Here is a 20,230-nt window from a genome sequence, read left to right on the forward strand (position 1 = left end):
TATAGGAATATAATCCTTCCCACACAAATTCAGAGCCCTAATAATACATATTCTGTTTGCAGCCAGATTATTTATAATGCGCAAATGGAGAAGTTCCTTAATCTCTAACATCTCAGATGTTAAAATCCAACTGAATCGAATTAAATAATACAAATTCACCACTGCCTTACAAAACAACAACCTTGCAAAATACATCAACTCCTGGAAGCCTTGGCTGAATATACAAGGGTGATTGAGGGTTATACTTTCCACTTTCTTTCTTTTCATAATTCATACTCTGCAATCTTTTGTGACTGAGTCTGTTCAGATTGAATTACCAGACTGTATACTTTTGTTCGTTCATTATTTCCCTGTAAATGGAAATTCTAATAAAAATCATCTTGAAAAAAATAAATAGAATGTTTGTTGTATAAATAGAAAGTTTCCAGTTAACAAAATACTGAATTACAAAATAATAATGATTGTTTAGACCACTTCTCTGTCTGATTTTTAAGGAATACCCTGTAAATCTGGTTTTCCTATCCCCACCCCTACGCCAATTTTTTATAAGGAGTTCATTACCTTATCTCTAATCTGGATAATACTTTGCATTGGATTTGTCTCTTTATTGCCAAACATGCATACGTATCTACTATGGCTGCTAGGAAAAAGCTTAGCATGTGTAACCCTTTTTTGTGGTGTTCTGAGAAATGACCGTCCCCAAACAATATATTGCACTAAACCTGTAGGCAAATAAGAACAGAGCCCTCGCTAAGTGGAAAACTGGGTTTGATAATAAAGTTGGCAGTGCCTCCACCCAGAACAGGGCCTCTGAACAGAGGAGATTCCCTTCCTGGGAAATGAATCACTAACCCAAACAAAGCAATTGCATACCTACCAACAGTCCCAGGTAGGGCCTTTCCCGCATTCAATCTTTGTCCTGCAGTGCCAGTGTACAGGGACATTGTCCCGCATTACTTCATTGCTGATAACCTAGCAGGACATGCATCAGTGAGATCAGTGTGAACATCCATCCAGCAAAGCCAGGGATTGGTGGGCAAATCCAACCTCTGATGTTGGGGAGGGGTGGGGCCGATATGCGGGGATGCGCCCCATTTGCCAGGCAACCCCTGCATAGACAAACAGCGGGCCTTTATATACTGCTGGCCAGGGAAGAAGGTGGCAGAGGGCAGGACCAATTGTAACTACTGCATTTGTACCCATTGTATAATTCAAGTTTTTTACAATTCAGTTATATTATACACTGTTGTGGGTACAGTATATGCAATTGAGAGAAGAGGAACTACTGCAACCAGCATATACCATTAACCAAAAGCATATAGATGAACAATAGTATGGAAATGATACAAACTTTATAGAAGAGATTAATACTTGTATATACATCCAATGTGCAAACAAATATTACAGTATCAACAAAGGTCTCAACAGGACTCCTGGTGTATAGTTAATATTAGAGATACACTACCTACAGATAAATGTTGCAGCAATGTCCAGTTGCAGGGGCCCTGAGGAGGATCTTAATTCAGCTTCTGTGTTTGTGTCAAAGACCAAAAGACAAGATCAGTGGTAAGGAAGAGACTATCCAGCTATTGTTTAACCAGCTTGGAACACAGCTTTTCTCTCCCTAGTAGTTTCTAATTCGACATGTAATAGTACCTCTAACTAACAGATGTGTCTAACCTGGCTCTAGCCTATGCTGGTTATCGAGCCCCAAGCTAGAACTAGCTAAAATTTCAGCCCAGAAGGAAAAAGGTTAACTAAAATATCAGGAGCTGCCTATAACTAAAATAACAGAAGCTGCATGTAAACTCAATTGCAATAAACAAATTCACCTAACATATACTGGAAGGTGACCACTACATACATTAGCACAGACCTACATTTCTGGCACTATGCATGTGAGATAATAACAATAGGAAAGAGACTTGTCTGCCAATAGGATTCAGATCAGGAAGTTATGGGCAGCTACAGTAAAACAGCCAGAATTCAGGAAAGTTATCCAATAGTTCAGCTCTGTGTATACAAAGGAGCATGGGGGAGCTCATGTCCATAATGGGGGTGGTAGTGACACAGCACCAAATCCACAATGGCTCAAAAGTGATATGGTCCAGAAATATTTGGACAGAATAAAGGTGGATAAAGCACCTGGACCCAATGGCATCCACCCACGGATCCTAAAAGAATTTAGCTCTGTCATTTCAAAGCCATTGTATCAAATTTTTAGGGACTCATTAATGACAGGAATAATACCACTGGATTGGCGCAGTGTCTATAATTAAAAAGGGAACAAAGTCTTTACCAAGTAACTATAGACCTGTTAGTTTAACTTCTATAGTTGGGAAGATACTGGAGAGATTAATAAAAGACCACATCGACGAGTTCTTGCAGGAAAAAAATATTTTAAGCAACAGACAGTATGGATTCATTCAGAAGTTGTCAAACAAACCTGATTTCTTTTTATAAGGTGGTAAGTAAAACCTTGGACAGAGGGGTGGCGGTGGACGTGGTATACTTGGATTTTGCAAAAGCGTTCGATACAGTTCCGCACACATGGCTCATGTGTAAAGTAAAGTCTACAGGTTTGGAAATATCAGTTTGTAAATGGATAGACTGGCTAAAAGACAGAATTCAGAGAGTAGTGGTTAATGATTCTTACTATGAATGGTCTAAGGTTATCAGTGGTGTACCCCAAGGTTCAGTGATGGGACCCTTACTTTTTAATATCTTTATAAATGATATTGGGTCTGGGATCAAAAGTAATATTTCTGTCTTTGCAGATGACACCAAGCTATACAGTGGAATAACGTCCTTACAGGATGTCTCCAATTTACAATCCGACCTCAATGCTCTGTCTAATTGGGCGACTATGTGGCAGATGAGGTTTAATGTTGAGAAATGTAAAGTTATGCACTTGGGAGCTAAGAATATGCATGCATCATACATCTTAGGTGAAGTACAACTGGGGGAATTCATAGTGGAGAAGGATCTGGGGGTTTTGGTAGATCATAAGCTCAATAATAGCATGCAATGCCAAGCTACGGTTTCCAAAGTGAGCAAAGTCCTTTCCTGTATTAAGAGAGGTATGGACTCCAGAGAGAGAGATATCATTTTGTCCCTGTTCAAATCATTAGTAAGACCTCATCTGGAATATGCAGTTCAGTTTTGAGCACCAGTTCTCAAAAAGGATATCGGGGAACTGGAGAAAGTGCAGAGAAGGGCAACCAAACTGATAAGAGGCATGGATGGAACTCAGCTATGAGGAAAGATTAGAGGAAATGAATTTATACACTCTTGATAAGAGGAGATTAAGGGGGGATATGATCAACATGTACAAATATATAAGGGGTCCATATAGGGAACTCGGTGTCGAGTTATTCACTTTACAGTCAACAAAGAGGACAAGGGGGCACTCTTTACGTCTAGAGGAAAAGAGATTTCATCTCCAATAGAATTGGGTATATGGGATTGTATGATATTATTATTATTTTTTTTTGTGGTTGAACTGGATGGACTTGTGTCTTTTTTCAACCTGACTAACTATGTAACTATGTATGTCTCTACTTCTAGTCTGGATAAAATAAAGAATTGCAGTATTACATCCCCTGTATGTGGGCATATGATGTCAGCTCCTCGCTCTCTCTCCACTTCCTCTTTCTGTTTTTTTTTTAAGCCATGTCCTCATAGAGAGAAAGTGTTAATACATAATTATACATACCACTGTGATATTAGCAGCTAACAGTAGATCCTACAACATTTCCCTGAATATTACAGCACTCAAATAAATGTTGTAAACCCTTCATTCATAGCTTCTATCACTAAGATGCAGAATTAGTCTTGGAGATTTTTAATGCCAAACATTTGCTTTGTTTAGCAAAAGAGCACAAAAACTTAATGTTGTATAAATATAGAAAACACCATTATTGAGTTTGTGTATTCATTAAAGTAGATGTAAACCCTCACATATACCCAGTGAAGTGAATAGCATCCGATTATTCACAGAGATTAAACAAATCTCACTATATATTGTAGGTTTTACATGTATATCTTCTGTCTTCCCCTTTCTAAACTACTTGGAATGTGCTGATTGTGTTAAAACTCTTTCTTCCTCTCTCAGAAGTGTGTAGGGAGTCTGGGCTTACACTGTGAGAGAGTTGATTGGAGGTAAGGCAAACACCCCCTCCACATAGGCAGAGGAATGAAGGAACTTGCAGAGCTGTAGTCTGGATAGACAAGCTCTCTGTTAATCTCCCTCTAAGCTCCCTCCCCGACACAAATTTTCAGCTCATGTGCCGGAGAACTTGTCAGAAGTGGCTCATGCTGACAACAGAGGAATGAAGTACCAGAGAGAAATGAAGCTTGGAGCTTTGGAGAGAGATAAGTAAACACTACACATATATGTGCTTAGGTCAAATTTCATGAATGGGTTTTACAACCACTTTAACAAAAAAGAAATTAGTATGTGAATTTTCCCTGATAATAGGCTCCTGCAGTGTAGCTCCATGTAGAGTAGCACTCAGATTCGGAGAGAGAGAGAATGGCTAGAAGTCAGTCAGGCGCAGTTGTGTGTATTGACAGGGTTAGAAAATTCTATATATAGCCCTACAGAACAGACAGACAGTGCACAGTCCACATGGGCTTTGCTGCTTCACTGCAGACAAGAAACAGGAACTTTATTATAGAAAAAATACATAGATGTAGCTACAACTTTATAAACACTGGTACCTACTGGTTGACGAATATATCTCTACTGAATACTGATGTACAGTAGTTGTTACACAAAATACAATTCTGTATTCCAACAGACAACAAATGTACTGACAGGAGGAGAGAGCAAAGTGAGGAGCGAAGATGTTGCTTCTAGCGCTACAGCCTAATGATATAACACCATTTTCTACAGCATTCTCCTATCAGTCCACAGTAGCTTGAAGATGTATCCTTGACACCCTGGGTTCACACAAAGATGCTTGATCCTGAAAGAATGTGTAGATCAGTGCTGGAGAGAAGGCAAGTCTGTATTTTTTATTTAAACTCTATAGGGTTATAATAATAAAAAAAAAGGTATTTACTGATTTTATATATATTACCAAGGAGTCAGAAAAATATGTTTATTTCTAGCTGGGGTTTTTGTTTGTAAAAAAAAAAAAGGTTACAAACTCAATTGTTATTCTTGACTTTTTACAGTGAATTTTGTGCCCAAGTTGCTTTTTAATAAAACAAATCCAATAACGTGCAGCTATCACGGCAGGAATTAACTGCCGATTAAAAACAACTTAATTATAAAAGATCATTAAGATAAAAAAGGAATGTTTTTTATTTATTTGGCAAGCCTTGTGCACTTACAGTGATTAATTTTAATGAACTAGATCTATTTATAGCAGGTCGTACAGTCAAAAAGATTTTGTAGAACATTTTAAGATCTTGGAAAATTTGGTAGGCATGTCTTCACTCTTGTGTGTGAAGAACACAATACAGCATATGATTATATGGGCTATTTAAATGTCATATGCAAACAAAATCTTTTCTTTGTCCTAACTTAAAAGTAAGGTTCGCCTTTAAGTAAAAATTTATAAATGTACATATTTTGTAGGTAAAAAAAAGGTGCATTTATTATTTTTTACACAGGAGTCTGTCAAGCACTGCACCTACAATCAGTGGATCATGGGTGCAATTTCAAGCTCCTGTATGCTCTCCCGTCAGCTTTCTGCCTGTACCTCACTGGAGTAAAAGTCAGTGAACTATGAGTGTGCTGATCAGTGCATAGTTCATTGAGAACTATTTTCTGTGGTGGCAAATGGAACTTGCAGTTTCTTAATTTACAGATCTCTGTAAATGTATGACACGGGTGCGCTGGTGGAACCAATTTCAAATGTGACAGTGGCTGCAGAGAAGAACCCCTGTCCTCTGTCACAGGTTCTGGAACATGTTAATTTTTACACCCTAAATATGGGAGTAGCATGGAACATGTTCCTTAAAGTCATTGAATGTGAGCAAAGTACATATATCAGCAGTGTTTACTACTCATCTCTCTCCAAAGCTCTAAGGCCGCGTACACACGCGCGGACTGTTCGCCCAACTTTGTCCGTCCAACAGTTTCGGCAAACAGTCCGCTCAAACTTAGCATGGACGGACATGGCCACACACGACGGACGAACAGTTTGCTGAAACCGTGCGCGATGACGTTTCGGCACGCACGACGGATCGAAAATTTCGACGTCCAATACACTGCAATGCAACCTTCCGACGTGGAAATCCTTTCTGAGCATGCGCGAGACTTAGTTGGCCGAACAAGCCTACACACGAGCGAACAGTCCGCTGAAACCTTGTTTCAGCGGACAGTTTTTCGGAATTTCCGTAAGACCTTGTTCGGCCAACTGTCCGCTGAAACTGTCCGCTGAAGCCCCACACACGAGCGGACTGTCCGCCCAAACACTGTTCAGCAGACAAGGTTGGGCGAACAGTCCGCCCGTGTGTACGCGGCCTAAGTGTTGTTTCTCTCTGGTGCTTTGTTCCTCTGTTTTCAGCATGAGTCACTTATGAGAAGTTTTCTTGACACATGAGATAAATTTGTGTCAGGGGAAGGGGAAAGCCTAGAACGGAGCTTGTCTATTCAAAACACAGTTCCTCTGCTGTGTGAATGGTGGAATGTGCAGTATGTAAGGGTTTACAACCACTTTATGGTGAACTTATCCTTTAACTTGGCCATTACTTCTGGGTTTTTTTTTCTGGGATGGGCAACAGAGTTGTCTGCTTATTCCATAAATATCCATGTTTCGCAAAAACAATCATGTCAGATTAGAACATGATCTTTCTGTAGAATAATCACATAGCAAATTGTTTGCTTTTATTGTATCTCAAAGGTTAGCTAACAGGCATTTGAGGTGCCTTGTTGGAGCTTATACAAAGTGTAAAATAGCTTTTTAAAAAGCATGAATTAATAGATTTTTTATTTCTGACAAGCAAAATTTTGACACAACTACATGACAATCAGGCAATTTATGGAAAGCTATAACAATGAAATGTTCCCTGCTGACAAGTCATATTGAAGTGATGCGACATTATGTCCAATTATTTTTTTTTGTATGCTAAGCTGTTATTATGGTACTCATGGGAAGTTTGGCTGTCAATAACTGAAGAGTGCATGTGCTTATTGTTTAAATAAAAGATTTGCAAAGACACCTTTCATTCCAAAATTTAACAACAAGGGTCCCTTTGCATGGGCCCCTTAAAGTGTAAATCCAAATATTAAGCCCACCTTGCAAGAATAGGGCAATTTACGAGCGAAAAAAAAAGAATGTTTCAAATACCCATTTCACCTTGCTGCCATGCATAATTGAGTGTGCTGTCAGTCAAGCATGTGGAGTGGATCAGATGCTTGGTTGCCAGTGCACCCTGTTCTGCATGGTTCGGTGTAGGACTTGAAGCAAGATTCCCAGGACATGTGAAATGTTGAGGCTTAGTCCAACCCCCGGCCTAGGATATGATCTGTAGCATAAACTGATAAAAATGTGTCACTTCCATGCTGACACACCACACACACTGGGATTCTAAGCCATGGATAAGTAAAAAAAAAAAAAAAAAGGCCAGCCTTCCAAATCAAATGCAAATCTCTGCCTCTACCTCTTTATTATATCACCATCTCAGCTGATTAGCGGCCATATACTGCTGATGAGCAGATGTTTATTTAAGGCATTGTAACTTTATGATTCATGTGAGTGCAATTTTTCATCAAATTTAGGCAAGATCATTGCGGGTCTCGTTTTTTTTTTTTTTTTTACATAGGATATGATCTGTAAAGAAGAAATAAGGCTTACTTAACTAAGTGACTGGCAGACTCAATGGGTCATTTCTAAAATAGGAAAGCTTAATGTGATTCTAAAGGAAGAAGGTTTTTTACTTTAATGCATTCTCTGCATTAAGGTAAAAATAAAAAGTATGCATGTAGCTCCTCCCCCCTCCACAGCCCCCCCCCCCCCTTTTATTTACCTGAGTCCAATCTTAATCCAGCGCTGTGCACGAGGGCAGAGGCTCCCTCGGCTCTCTCTGTCTCTTCAATGGTTCAGACACAGAAGGTGGGAGCCATTGTCTCCTGCTGCTCTCAATCACAGCCAGCGAGGAGGGAATGGGGGGCGAGGCCATGCCGTATTCTATGTGTCAATGGACACACAGAGCAGGGCTCAGGAGTGAGCATGCACAAGTGTCCCCATAGGAAGCAGCTTGCTATGGGGCAGTCGGTGGGGGAGGAGCCAGGAGCACCAACGGAGGACCAGAGAAGAGGAGGATTGGGGCTGCTCTTTGCAAAAATAATTGCACAGAGCAGGTAAGTATGACATGCTTGTTATTTTAAGAAAAAAAAAACATGGATTGTTTTAAACAGAAGTAAAGTCACAAACTCTTGGGAAGGTTTTATTTATTTATATTTGGGGGGGGGGGGGGGGTAATGGTGGGAATAAACCAAATATACTAGTATCTGTATATTTAATACTGTTTACTTTACATTTTAAGTGATTAACTTAAGGAATTTCTTTTATTTTTACTCTGTACATTTAATTCACTTTGAACAACCAGATTTGTTCAGGCAAATGGCAAGTAAACTTGTGCTCTTCCTAACATTACTAAAGTCACTAGTGGGACTGACAAACAGGCACTAATGCCAGCATTAACCTTTGCATATCTTCTAGCGTGCCTTAAAATAATGGGTCTCTCAATTATGCAAAGTACTTACTGTAGATTGCAAAAGCTAGGTATAGCACATTATTGATTCAAAAGGATTCACTATTTTACTAAAAGCAAGGATGTTCTTTAAAGTGGTAGTAAACTCTGCATGCAACTTGTACCTACAGATAAGCCTATAATAAGGCTTACCTGTAGGTACTGTGAATATCTTCTAAACTTGCACAGTTTAGGAGACATTCAGAGTGTATGCAGCCGATGACATAATTGGAGCATGCGCTCTGAAATTCCAACATACAGTGCCAGACCTTCAGAGTCCATGCCAGAAATTGCAGCTCCTGCCCACATGTGTGGGAGTGACGTCATTGATTATTCCCTGATGAAGTCACGTGACTGTGACGAACACACATCAGAAAATGAGATACTGGAAGTGACGTATACAAGCTCGCCGCCCGTCTCTGTTTCTGCTCAGTTATCTGTGTTTAAACCCTCTTATTATGCTGCAATAATAAAAAGTTTTAAACAATACTGCACTATCAAGCATCCCTCTTGCCCTGTTTATGGGGTTCATCCACTACATTGATGAGAAAAGAGAGATTGTATATCTGCTCCAAGTGTACCTAAAGATGACCAGATACTAGTGAAATCATTTTGGGGATACCCCGCTTGGGGACATACAAGGGTTTCAAAACCTACTTTTATACTGTAACCTTACAGCAGTAAGGTAAGGGGACATCCATCCATTTAACGAATGGAGGAAAAAAGGAAAGGAGAATCACCCCCTCTCTACTATTGCACTACTTAGGAGCACCAGCACTTTATTTGGGATATCTTTAGCCATTTGAAGTTTGCACAGTTTTTTATATCATTTGCACGGACACTTTCAGCCTTGCATCTATTACGAAGTTTGCACATTGTTTGCAGTGTTTGCATGAACATTCTCAATACTGGCACTTGCACTTTATATGTGTTTTTTTTGGATCACCACACTGTTGCACTTTATATGGCAGTAGCCTACATGGACAATGTTTTGAGTTGTGAATACATTTTTTCTACTTTATGTTTTTTTTTACTTTGATTAGGCATTTTTGCATGAATGTTCATTGATATATTTTGCATCTAATTTATTTAAGTATTTTTGCACCAGAAAGATTCTATGTACCCTGACAAAACCACACATCTCCCTCCCTAACCTTCATGCCCTTTTAGGCACATTCAGCAAACTTTCGGGGTATAAAGTTAATACAACTAAAACCGAAGCGCTTCCCATCCATATACCTCCCTCGCTCCTCGCTTCTTTGCAGCACAATTTTCCCTGGTGGCCTGTGTCCCTTAAATGCCTTGGCATTCATTTAATGGCATCATATCGCTCTCTATACAAAGCTAATTTTATCTCCCTAATTGCAGAAACACACAGCTTACTCCGTAGATGGATAGATTGCCTTCTGTCCCTTCTGGGTAGGATTAACGTACTCAAAATGGCCATACTTCCTAAATTCCTATACCTCTTCGAAACTTTGCAATTCGCTTTGCCCATGCCACAACTCAGAAATATCCAACGGGCCTTCAATAAATTCATTTGGGGGAATAAATCACATAGAATTACTCATACGGTGGTTTATGCCCCACGTTCCCATGGAGGACTGGGAGCACCTGACATTGTGAAGTATTACTATGCAGCCCACCTCTTAGCAACCATCTCCTGGTCGTCGTATTTCGCTACCAGTAGATGGTCGGAGCTGGAGATGAGCGTTACCAGTCCTGTCCATCCCTGTTCTATGTTGTGGTCGGATCTATCCTCTTCCATAGCTCAACTCAGATGCATAAACCTTGGGCCAATGCTATTTACCTTGTCCATATGGAAAAAATGTCATAGAAAATTCTCTCTCTCTTCTACATGCCCACCCCTGTTGAATGTTATCTTAAACCCCGACCTGCCAGATAGCCTCTCTGCGAAGAATATGTTCCCATGGCTTAGATCGGGCATATTCCAACTTCGCCACTTAGTGCACCCGATGACCCCTAAACTTCTGCCCTTCCCAGAGCTTCAGAATAAATATGACATTCCAAACCAGCTCTTCTTTTCATACCTCCAATTCAAACACTATTTTCATTCCAAATCACCTACCATGACCTTAGATAAACCTAGCGCCTTTGAGACTTTGTGCACCCAGGACCCTTATCAGAAAGGCCTCATATCCTCTATATATAAGATACTCCACAGAGAGACGGCCTATAAGGTTTTGATGTTTTGGTACAGAACCCCGGAAGTGTTACATAAATACGATCCCTCATTATCTAGATTATGCTGGAGGTGTTTGCGAAATGATGGCACCCATTATCAAATTTTCTGGAGCTGTCCAATAATTGCACCTTTCTGGTCCTCGGTCCAATCCCTACTCCAATCAGTGCTAGGGATAGATATCCCATTGAACCCCACACACTATTTATTAGGCCTGCCAATACCGGCTCTAAACACACCAAGAAGCTGATGGCATTTATTCTCTTAGCAGCCAAAAGAATAATACCTGCCCTCTGGCTGTATCCCCCCCCCCCCCCCCAATGCACTCACAGCTAATCACCGCCATTGCACAAATACGCAGGATGGAACACATGACGGCACTGGTCCAGGATTCCTTACCCAAATTTTCAAAGATATGGGATAGGTGGGATAACTCCCCATTCAATCCGGAGACAGCGCCCTGATATAGTGATGCAAATCTCCAGGAATGTAATATCAGGGTTCTGTCTCAGGATTCATACTCCATACTTATTTTACAGCTTACATCTTATTTTTTATCTATGCAACTTTTGTATTCAAACCTGTGGTGTATCCCCCCCCCCCAACCGTGATCTATATGTGTCTTAATACTTTGTAACCCGCCTACGGCGGAACGTGTTGTTAAATTTGCGATGACAATATTGATTGTTTATACCAGAAGTATATTTTTTCTGTTGTGTAAAAAAATTTTTTTCAATAAACATACATTAAAAAAAAAAAAAAGAAAGATTCTATGTATACAGATAGATTGTGATTTGAATGCCATAATATTACACTCACAGGATTATTTCAGACTTTTTTGCATCTGTTTGATATGAAATAGCCTCAATTTTCCTTCCTCGACACATAACCCCTATACAGATAATAGGAGAACAAAACTTTAAACAGTACCATTTGAAAGTATTCAGGCAGGCCATTGCACTACATGCTTTGCTGAATTCATCCACAAATATGATCAGAAAATAAATAGGTATAGTGTGTATGGATTAAGCAAAGCCAGCAGATAGAGTATTGGTATTGGTTGACCTATCGGTTGGGGGGGAGGGAGGGTTCCAATTTAGTTTTGCCCCCCCCCCCAAAAAAAAGCCTCTTGCACACTGCATGAATTTAAGGACAAAAATAACAGTTGGACACATTTTAGGGGGTGTTTAGGGTAAGGACTACAATGGAGCTGACAAAATACATTGTTAAGTGACTAGGATAGGCGTGTATGGGCCCAGAATAGCATGCTGGGGAGGTTAGTGAAGGCAAATATGCATGTAGGCCAAAAGAAGAGCATTACAAGCTTACAGCATGCATGAGGATAAAGAGGACATTCAAAGTATATTACAATCATGGTAATTGTGGAATGATGAAATAAATGCAATACATTAGCAAACATTAAATATATAGAATGTGATGTTAAAGGATACAACTTACCTTAATATAGTCCTTCTGCAGGGCCTAAATGATGACAGAACAGGTATCTCAAATAATGATTCCCAGAGCCTGGGGAGAGACCCAGTCGTCCAGTCGTGAACTTAATATCCTGGAGACTTCTCCCGATCGGCCAGTACCGCAAGGTGGTGATGATCCTTTGCATGGGAGTGATGGCTTGCCGCATGCAGGTGTCCTGCTTCGTAATATAAGGGGGCAGTAAAGCCAACAGATGGTAAAAAATGGGGTCTGTCATCTGGAGATAATTCCTGAAATCATCAGGATTATTCTCCTGGATCAACCGCAGCAAAGACATGTAAAAATTGGTCACACTGGAGCAACCAATTTTTCGTACATGAACTCCTCCTCGCCCTGTTCATGGACTGGACTTGGGTCAAAGCAAGAATCCCAACACCAAGCCCAACAACAGCACAAGCTCTTTCCGATGAGAACACAACTGCAACATGGCTAGAACACGGTCGGCTGGTCAGAGCAAACTAACAGAATGCACTGCAAACCAGAAAGGACCTGAGAAGAACAAGCTGAAAATCAGAAACGAGCGGACAAGAACAAACTGAAAAACAGAAGTGAACTATAAATAGAATGCACTGAAAGTCAGGAACAAACTGAAAACATGGATAAAGAACAGATACAAACCCACAAGCACAAACTGAATAGCATAACCGAACTGAAAAGCACAAGGCTGAAAATCGTCTCTCCCCAAACTTCTACTAACACTAGATAAACATGAGATTAGCAGAAGGAGCCCAAAGGGCCACACACTGGCTATTGAGCTTCCTTTTTATAGTTGTATGTGATATACGTCACCGCGTTCTCGCGTTCGGACTTTTGGGCCAACATTTGTGTGACCGTGTGTATGCTGTCACGTACCTTCTAGTAGCGAGCCCGGATTGCGGAAAGAGGCCTCCCTTACGACTCCCACTACCGGTCTCCTGGCAATGTAACAGGGAACGCAGGAGTAAGGAGGGATACAGGTGCCTGTCAGGATCAACAGATGAGTAGGATGGGTAGGTGAAGTTCAGTGGAGCAGGTAATCACAGCGAATGGAACAGCAGGTAATTTATAGCAGATAACACGGTTAAATGGAACAGGTAACTTGCAGCAGATGAAAAGCAGTGCAGGGAAGTGGGCACTTGCAGCAGGTGAACAGTTCAATACAAGCAGGTTACTTGTAGCAGATGACACAGTTCAATATAGGCAGGTACTTGCAGTAGGTAAACAGTTCAATATAAGCAGGCACTTGCAGCAGGTGAACAGTTCAATACAAGCAGGTTACTTGTAGCAGATGACACAGTTCAATATAGGCAGGTACTTGCAGAAGGTAAACAGTTCAATATGAGCAGGCACTTGCAGCAGGTGAACAGTTCAATACAAAGCAGGTTATTTGTAGGAGATGACACAGTTCAATATGAGCAGGTTCACCTTAAGCAGACGGATGGTCAAAGCAAGCCGGGTCAGATATCAGACTGGAAGCGAAGTACAAGGGAGCAGGCAGGAGAATCGTCACAACAAGCCGGGGTTTGGGTGCAGGCAGATAGCAGATGGGTCACAGGTAAGCCGGGTCAAACAGGAACAAACACTACGGATCAGGTCTCACAGGTATAACGCTGTAGAGCAGACAGCAAAGACTATTGGCAAGAGGCTAGTTTAAATAGGCCGTTTGGCGCCAACACGGATGCACGCACGCGGCCGCGCACGTGCCCGCGCACGAGCACCTGTGTACGAACGCAAGGGCGTTCGTACGATCGTGCGTACCCGCGACGATCGTAAATCAGAAGACCTGGAGGACAATCTCTTCATGCGATTTTCATGACATTGCCCCCTCCCAAGGGGCAGCCTTCGGATGCCCTTTCGGGCAAACTTTTCCGGATGGGCCCTTTTAAAGGATTGAATCAAGTTTTTCACATGAATGTTGTCCTTGGGCTCCCAGGAGTTCTCTTCAGGGCCATATCCTTTCCATTTGATTAAGAACTGGTTCTGGTTTCCTCTTCTTCTGAATTTTAGGATGGCTTCTATTTCAAATTCTTCTTCACCATCAACCAAGATCGGATCAGGAGGAGTGGTTTTTCAGTTAGGAAATGGATTGGGGGTGAAAGGTTTCAATAAGGATACATGGAATACCGGATGAACCTTTAGTGAGTCTGGAAGTTCTAGTTCAAAAGCAACTTCGTTAATCTTCCTTTTGACTGAGAAAGGTCCTAAAAACTTGGGACCTAGTTTCCTTGAAGGACACGCCATCTTCAAGTTTACCATGGATAGCCACACCAAATCACCAGGTACCAGTACTAACTCCCCTCGTCTCTTCTTGTCAAAGGTTGCCTTGTTGTGCTCTTGAGTTCTAGTCATTGTTTCTTGGAGAAGTTTGTTGTTGGTTGAGAAAAAGTTCATCTTTTCCTGGACCGCTGGTACTGAACATTCAGGAAAGGAGTTGGGTAAAAATGAAGGGTGGAAGCCATAATTGGCAAAAAAGGGTGTCTGTTTGGTGGCGGAATGGAGAGAATTATTATACACAAATTCAGCTACTGGAAGCAGGGAGATCCAATCATCTTGTGCAAAAGAGGAAAAACAGCGTAAATATTGTTCGAGAGTTTGGTTCGTCCTCTCAGTCTGCCCATTGGACTGAGGATGATAGGCGGATGAGAAAGATAGCTCAATATTCAAGGCCTTGCAGAGGGACTTCCAGAATCGAGAGGTGAACTGTACTCCTCGATCCGAAACTATATTGGCTGGTACCCCATGGAGCCTAATTATTTCCTTGATAAACACTTGTGCAGTTTCAGAGGCTGAAGGGGTACCCTTCATGGGAATAAAATGTGCCATCTTTGACAGACGATCGACCACCACAAAGATAGTGGTATGATCGTCTGCCGGAGGCAATTCAACAATGAAGTCTAGAGACAGCATTTTCCATGGCCTGTCCGGAACAGACAACGGTTTAAGGAGGCCCCAGGCCTTAGTTTTACAGTTCTTACTTCTAATGCAGGTGTTCACGTATTTCCTGCAATCCTCCCGTAACTGAGGCCACCAAAAAGTACGCTGTACCAAATCAATGGTTCTAGTGATACCAAAATGTCCGGCGAGTGCGTGGTCATGACACAGCTCTAGAACAGATACCCGCAGAGTTTCAGGGATGTAGATCTTGTCTTTATACCACAGTAACCCACCTCTGGTTTGTAGTTCTGGTTCTGAAAAAGGTCTTTGTCCCATGGAGGCTTGTCTAAGCCGGGAGAGAAGATCTTCCTGAAGCAGAAGGAAATTCCCAGGAGCGAGAATGGTATCTGGAGGAGAATTTTCCTGGGACTTGTGGAGCATCCGTGACAAGGCATCTGGTTTTATGTTCTTAGACCCTGGGCGATACGTCACATGGAAAGAGAACTGGGAGAAGAAGAGTGCCCACCTGGCTTGTCTTGGTTTTTGTGATCAGTAAATATTAGAATTGGATGAGAAGCTCCTTCCAACAAATAACGCCATTCTTCTAATGCAGATTTAATCGCTAACAGCTCCCGGTCTCCAACATCGTAATTTTTCTCGGCTGCTGATAACTTACGCGAAAAGAAAGCCACAGGATGAAGCAGGGCCTTAGTTCCTTGTCTTTGGGATAATATAGCTCCTACGGCGATTTCGGATGCATCCACTTCTAAAACAAATGGCAGGGAGGAATCTGGATGTCTTAAAATAGGAGCGGAGGTGAAAAGTCCCTTGAGAGTCTCGAATGCTTCTTGAGCTTCAGAGGTCCAATGAAAATGGGTTCCTTGTCTAGTTAGTTGTGTGATGGGTGCAACAATAGCTGAGAAACCTTTAATAAATTTGCGATAGAAGTTGGCGAATCCAATAAAACGTTGGATTCCTTTCCTGTCTACAGGAGTCGGCCAGTCCAAAATCGCAGCAATCTTCTGGGGGTCCATTTTTATACCCTTACTAGAAATGATCAGCCCCAAGAATGGTATACTTTCCTGTTCGAACAAACACTTGTCTGCTTTTGCATATAGTCCGTGTTGGCGGAGCCGACCCAACACGCTTTTGACGTGCTTGCGATCAATCAAAATATCATCTAAGTAAACGACAGCGAATAAGTCCAGAAAGTCCCGGAGCACATCATTGATAAAGTATTGGAAGGTGGCGGGGGCATTACACAAACCGAAGGTCATCACCAAATACTCGAAGTGTCCGAATCGGGTACGGAAAGCAGTCTTCCACTCATCTCCGGCCTTGATACGGATCAAGTTGTAAGCCCCGCGGAGATCGAGTTTAGTGAAAACCGTAGCAGTTCCCAGTCTTTGGAATAACTCTGGAAATAGAGGGAGAGGGTACCGGTTCTTTATAGTGATGTTGTTTAATTCACGGTAGTCCACGCAGGGTCGGAGAGTGTGGTCCTTTTTCTCGACAAAAAAAATACCTGCACCTGCTGGGGATGTAGACGGGCGAATGAACCCCTTCTTTAAATTTTCTTCGAGGTATTCTTTGAGTTTCTCCTGCTCTACCTCTGTTAAGGGGAAAATCCTTCCAAACGGAATTTTGGCTCCAGGAAGTAACTCAATGGGGCAGTCATAAGCTCGGTGGGGCGGGAGCACCTCTGCCTTTTGTTTACTGAACACGTCCAGGAATTCATGGTAGACTTCAGGAATGGCTTGACGTAAATCGATCTCTGAGTCAATAGATAATAAAGTTGCTGGTTTCAGAAAACCGGATGAACCACAGAACTTCTGGCAATAAGGTGAAGAAAAGGTAATTTCTCCTGTAGCCCAATTTATGGTTGGATTGTGGGCCTGTAGCCAGGGCATCCCAAGGATTACAGGAAAAAGAGGGGAGGTGATAATGTCCATCCGGAGAAGTTCTCGATGCGAACCAGAGATAACAGTAGGTAGAGGTGCAGTTTCTCGAGTTACAGGACCAGATTTAATAGCGGAGCCATCGGCCAAATGAATAGAGAGTCCACGGGTCTTAGGTAGGAGAGGAATCTGATGTTGGGCAGCAAAGGATGAATCCATAAAACAGCTGCATGCCCCGGTATCAATAATGGCGGGTGTCTGTAAAGTCTTTCCTGGGAACTGAAAGGAGACAGAAATGATAAGGTGAGATGAAAACTTTATTAAAGAGTCTGGGAGATCAGGAGGCATGGATGGACACTTATGAAGTTTAATAGGACAGTTCCTGACGTAATGTCCAGATTCCCCGCAATAGAGACATAAATTGTTATTCCGCCGACGTTGACATTCTTCGGGGGTAAGAGATGGCCGCAAGACTCCAAGTTGCATAGGCTCAGGTGTGTCAGACGTGGGTCGGGCGGCAGGTGCTGGATGTAAATGGCTTGGGGCCTTTGGAAGCATCCAGGTTGGACGAGAGAAACCAGTGGCCCTCTCAGCTCTCCTCTCTCTCAGACGACGATCGGTCTGTATCGCCAAGTCAATTAGTGCGTTTAAGGTCTGTGGAACACCGACTCTAGCAAGCTCATCCTTTAAAGAATCAGAGAGTCCCATGCGGAACTGATGACGAAGGGCAGCATCATTCCAGTTCGTATCTGCGCCCCATCGCCTGAACTCAGCCACATAATCTTCCACCGCCCTGCGTCCCTGCTGGAGGGTCCGCAAGGCGGTCTCTGCAGTTGCTGAAAGTTGGGGATCTTTGTATAATTGAGCCATTGCATCAAAAAAGGTAGTAAGATTAGCCAACGCTGCATCCTTCTGTTCTAACAGGCGGTGGGCCCAGGTCTGGGGGTCTCCAGAGAGTAAAGATACCACAAAACCCACCTTGGTAGCCTCTAAAGAGAAGGTCCGTGGTTGGAGGGCAAAATATAATTCGCAGGAGTTGCGGAAGGCCCTGAAGCCACTGCGATTCCCAGAAAATCGCTCGGGTGTAGGAACTTTAGGTTCTGGTGGTAACATCACAACTGTAGGTGCTGGTCTAGCTTCAGCTGAAGAAACTGATGGTTGAGAGGCCCCCAAGGATCCGGAGGGGTTGGAAAGAGCAATTACCCATTCTTCCAGCCGGGTGTAGCCTTGCTGAAGGCCCTTAACTGCCTCAGAAAGTCCTGCCAGGTGTTGACAAAGTCTTCCATGGCGGAGGCTCCCCGCTCGGGCTCAGACATTGGCTGTCTGCTACTGTCACGTACCTTCTAGTAGCGAGCCCGGATTGCGGAAAGAGGCCTCCCTTACGACTCCCACTACCGGTCTCCTGGCAATGTAACAGGGAACGCAGGAGTAAGGAGGGGTACAGGTGCCTGGCAGGATAAACAGATGAGTAGGATGGGTAGGTGAAGTTCAGTGGAGCAGGTAATCACAGCGAATGGAACAGCAGGTAATTTATAGCAGATAACACGGTTCAATGGAACAGGTAACTTGCAGCAGATGAAAAGCAGTGCAGGGAAGTGGGCACTTGCAGCAGGTGAACAGTTCAATACAAGCAGGTTACTTGTAGCAGATGACACAGTTCAATATAGGCAGGTACTTGCAGTAGGTAAACAGTTCAATATAAGCAGGCACTTGCAGCAGGTGAACAGTTCAATACAAGCAGGTTACTTGTAGCAGATGACACAGTTCAATATAGGCAGGTACTTGCAGAAGGTAAACAGTTCAATATGAGCAGGCACTTGCAGCAGGTGAACAGTTCAATACAAAGCAGGTTATTTGTAGGAGATGACACAGTTCAATATGAGCAGGTTCACCTTAAGCAGACGGATGGTCAAAGCAAGCCGGGTCAGATATCAGACTGGAAGCGAAGTACAAGGGAGCAGGCAGGAGAATCGTCACAACAAGCCGGGGTTTGGGTGCAGGCAGATAGCAGATGGGTCACAGGTAAGCCGGGTCAAACAGGAACAAACACTACGGATCAGGTCTCACAGGTATAACGCTGTAGAGCAGACAGCAAAGACTATTGGCAAGAGGCTAGTTTAAATAGGCCGTTTGGCGCCAACACGGATGCACGCACGCGGCCGCGCACGTGCCCGCGCACGAGCACCTGTGTACGAACGTAAGGGCGTTCGTACAATCGTGCGTACCCGCGACGATCGTAAATCAGAAGACCTGGAGGACAATCTCTTCATGCGATTTTCATGACATATGCAGAACAAGTTTGAGCCAACATCCTTCGGAAAAAAAGTAATGGTTTTGTTGTCGGAAAATCTGATCATGTGTACACTGCATAAGAGTTGACCCCTACTCCTACAATACCCCCTAAACAATTAAATTTTGCTAAATTTTATATAAAATTAACTCGCTACCATTGATTTGTATTTTTTAAAAGCTGTGAAAATTCACAGTATTTTCCAGCATAAAGTCTTTATTACAAACACAATAAGTGAAAGGTATAAATATTTACATTCCTTAATAAGAATCAATTCCATTCCTTGTGTAGACAAAATATAAGACAGCAGATCCAGAGTGCACGAGAGTGTCTTCTGGATGCCAAGTTTCTAGAAAGCTGACACACTGTTATTGCAGTTGAGCTCTACACTGCTTTATAAGGGTACATAGACATCCTACCTTCCTACGCTGTCATTTCTTCACTTTCCTAAATAGGGCAGTCAATTGGCATGCAATGCTATTATTTTTATTCTCTTGTAGTTTAACACTGAGGGCACGGAAAACGGTAAGGGAAAAAATGACATGATCCAGAGTGGGGCCAGAATTTGGCACTACAAAAGCCGTGTGAAGATGAGTTATGGCAACAGGATGCAGAAGACCACATAAAACGTTACTTATAATATCAAACAAAATATATCATCAGATGACATGAGACTGTATGTAGTCCTTACACGCTAACCATAAATTAACTGAAATTAATAGACACAGACTGATACTTTATTGGTATTTAAATACGCAGTTAAATATCATTACTAATTTTTAC

The sequence above is a fragment of the Lithobates pipiens genome, unplaced genomic scaffold (genome assembly GCF_037356315.1).
Source record: "Lithobates pipiens isolate NorthernLeopardFrog02 unplaced genomic scaffold, aLitPip1_a1.2 Scaffold_8, whole genome shotgun sequence".
Classification (NCBI taxonomy): Eukaryota; Metazoa; Chordata; class Amphibia; order Anura; family Ranidae; genus Lithobates; species Lithobates pipiens.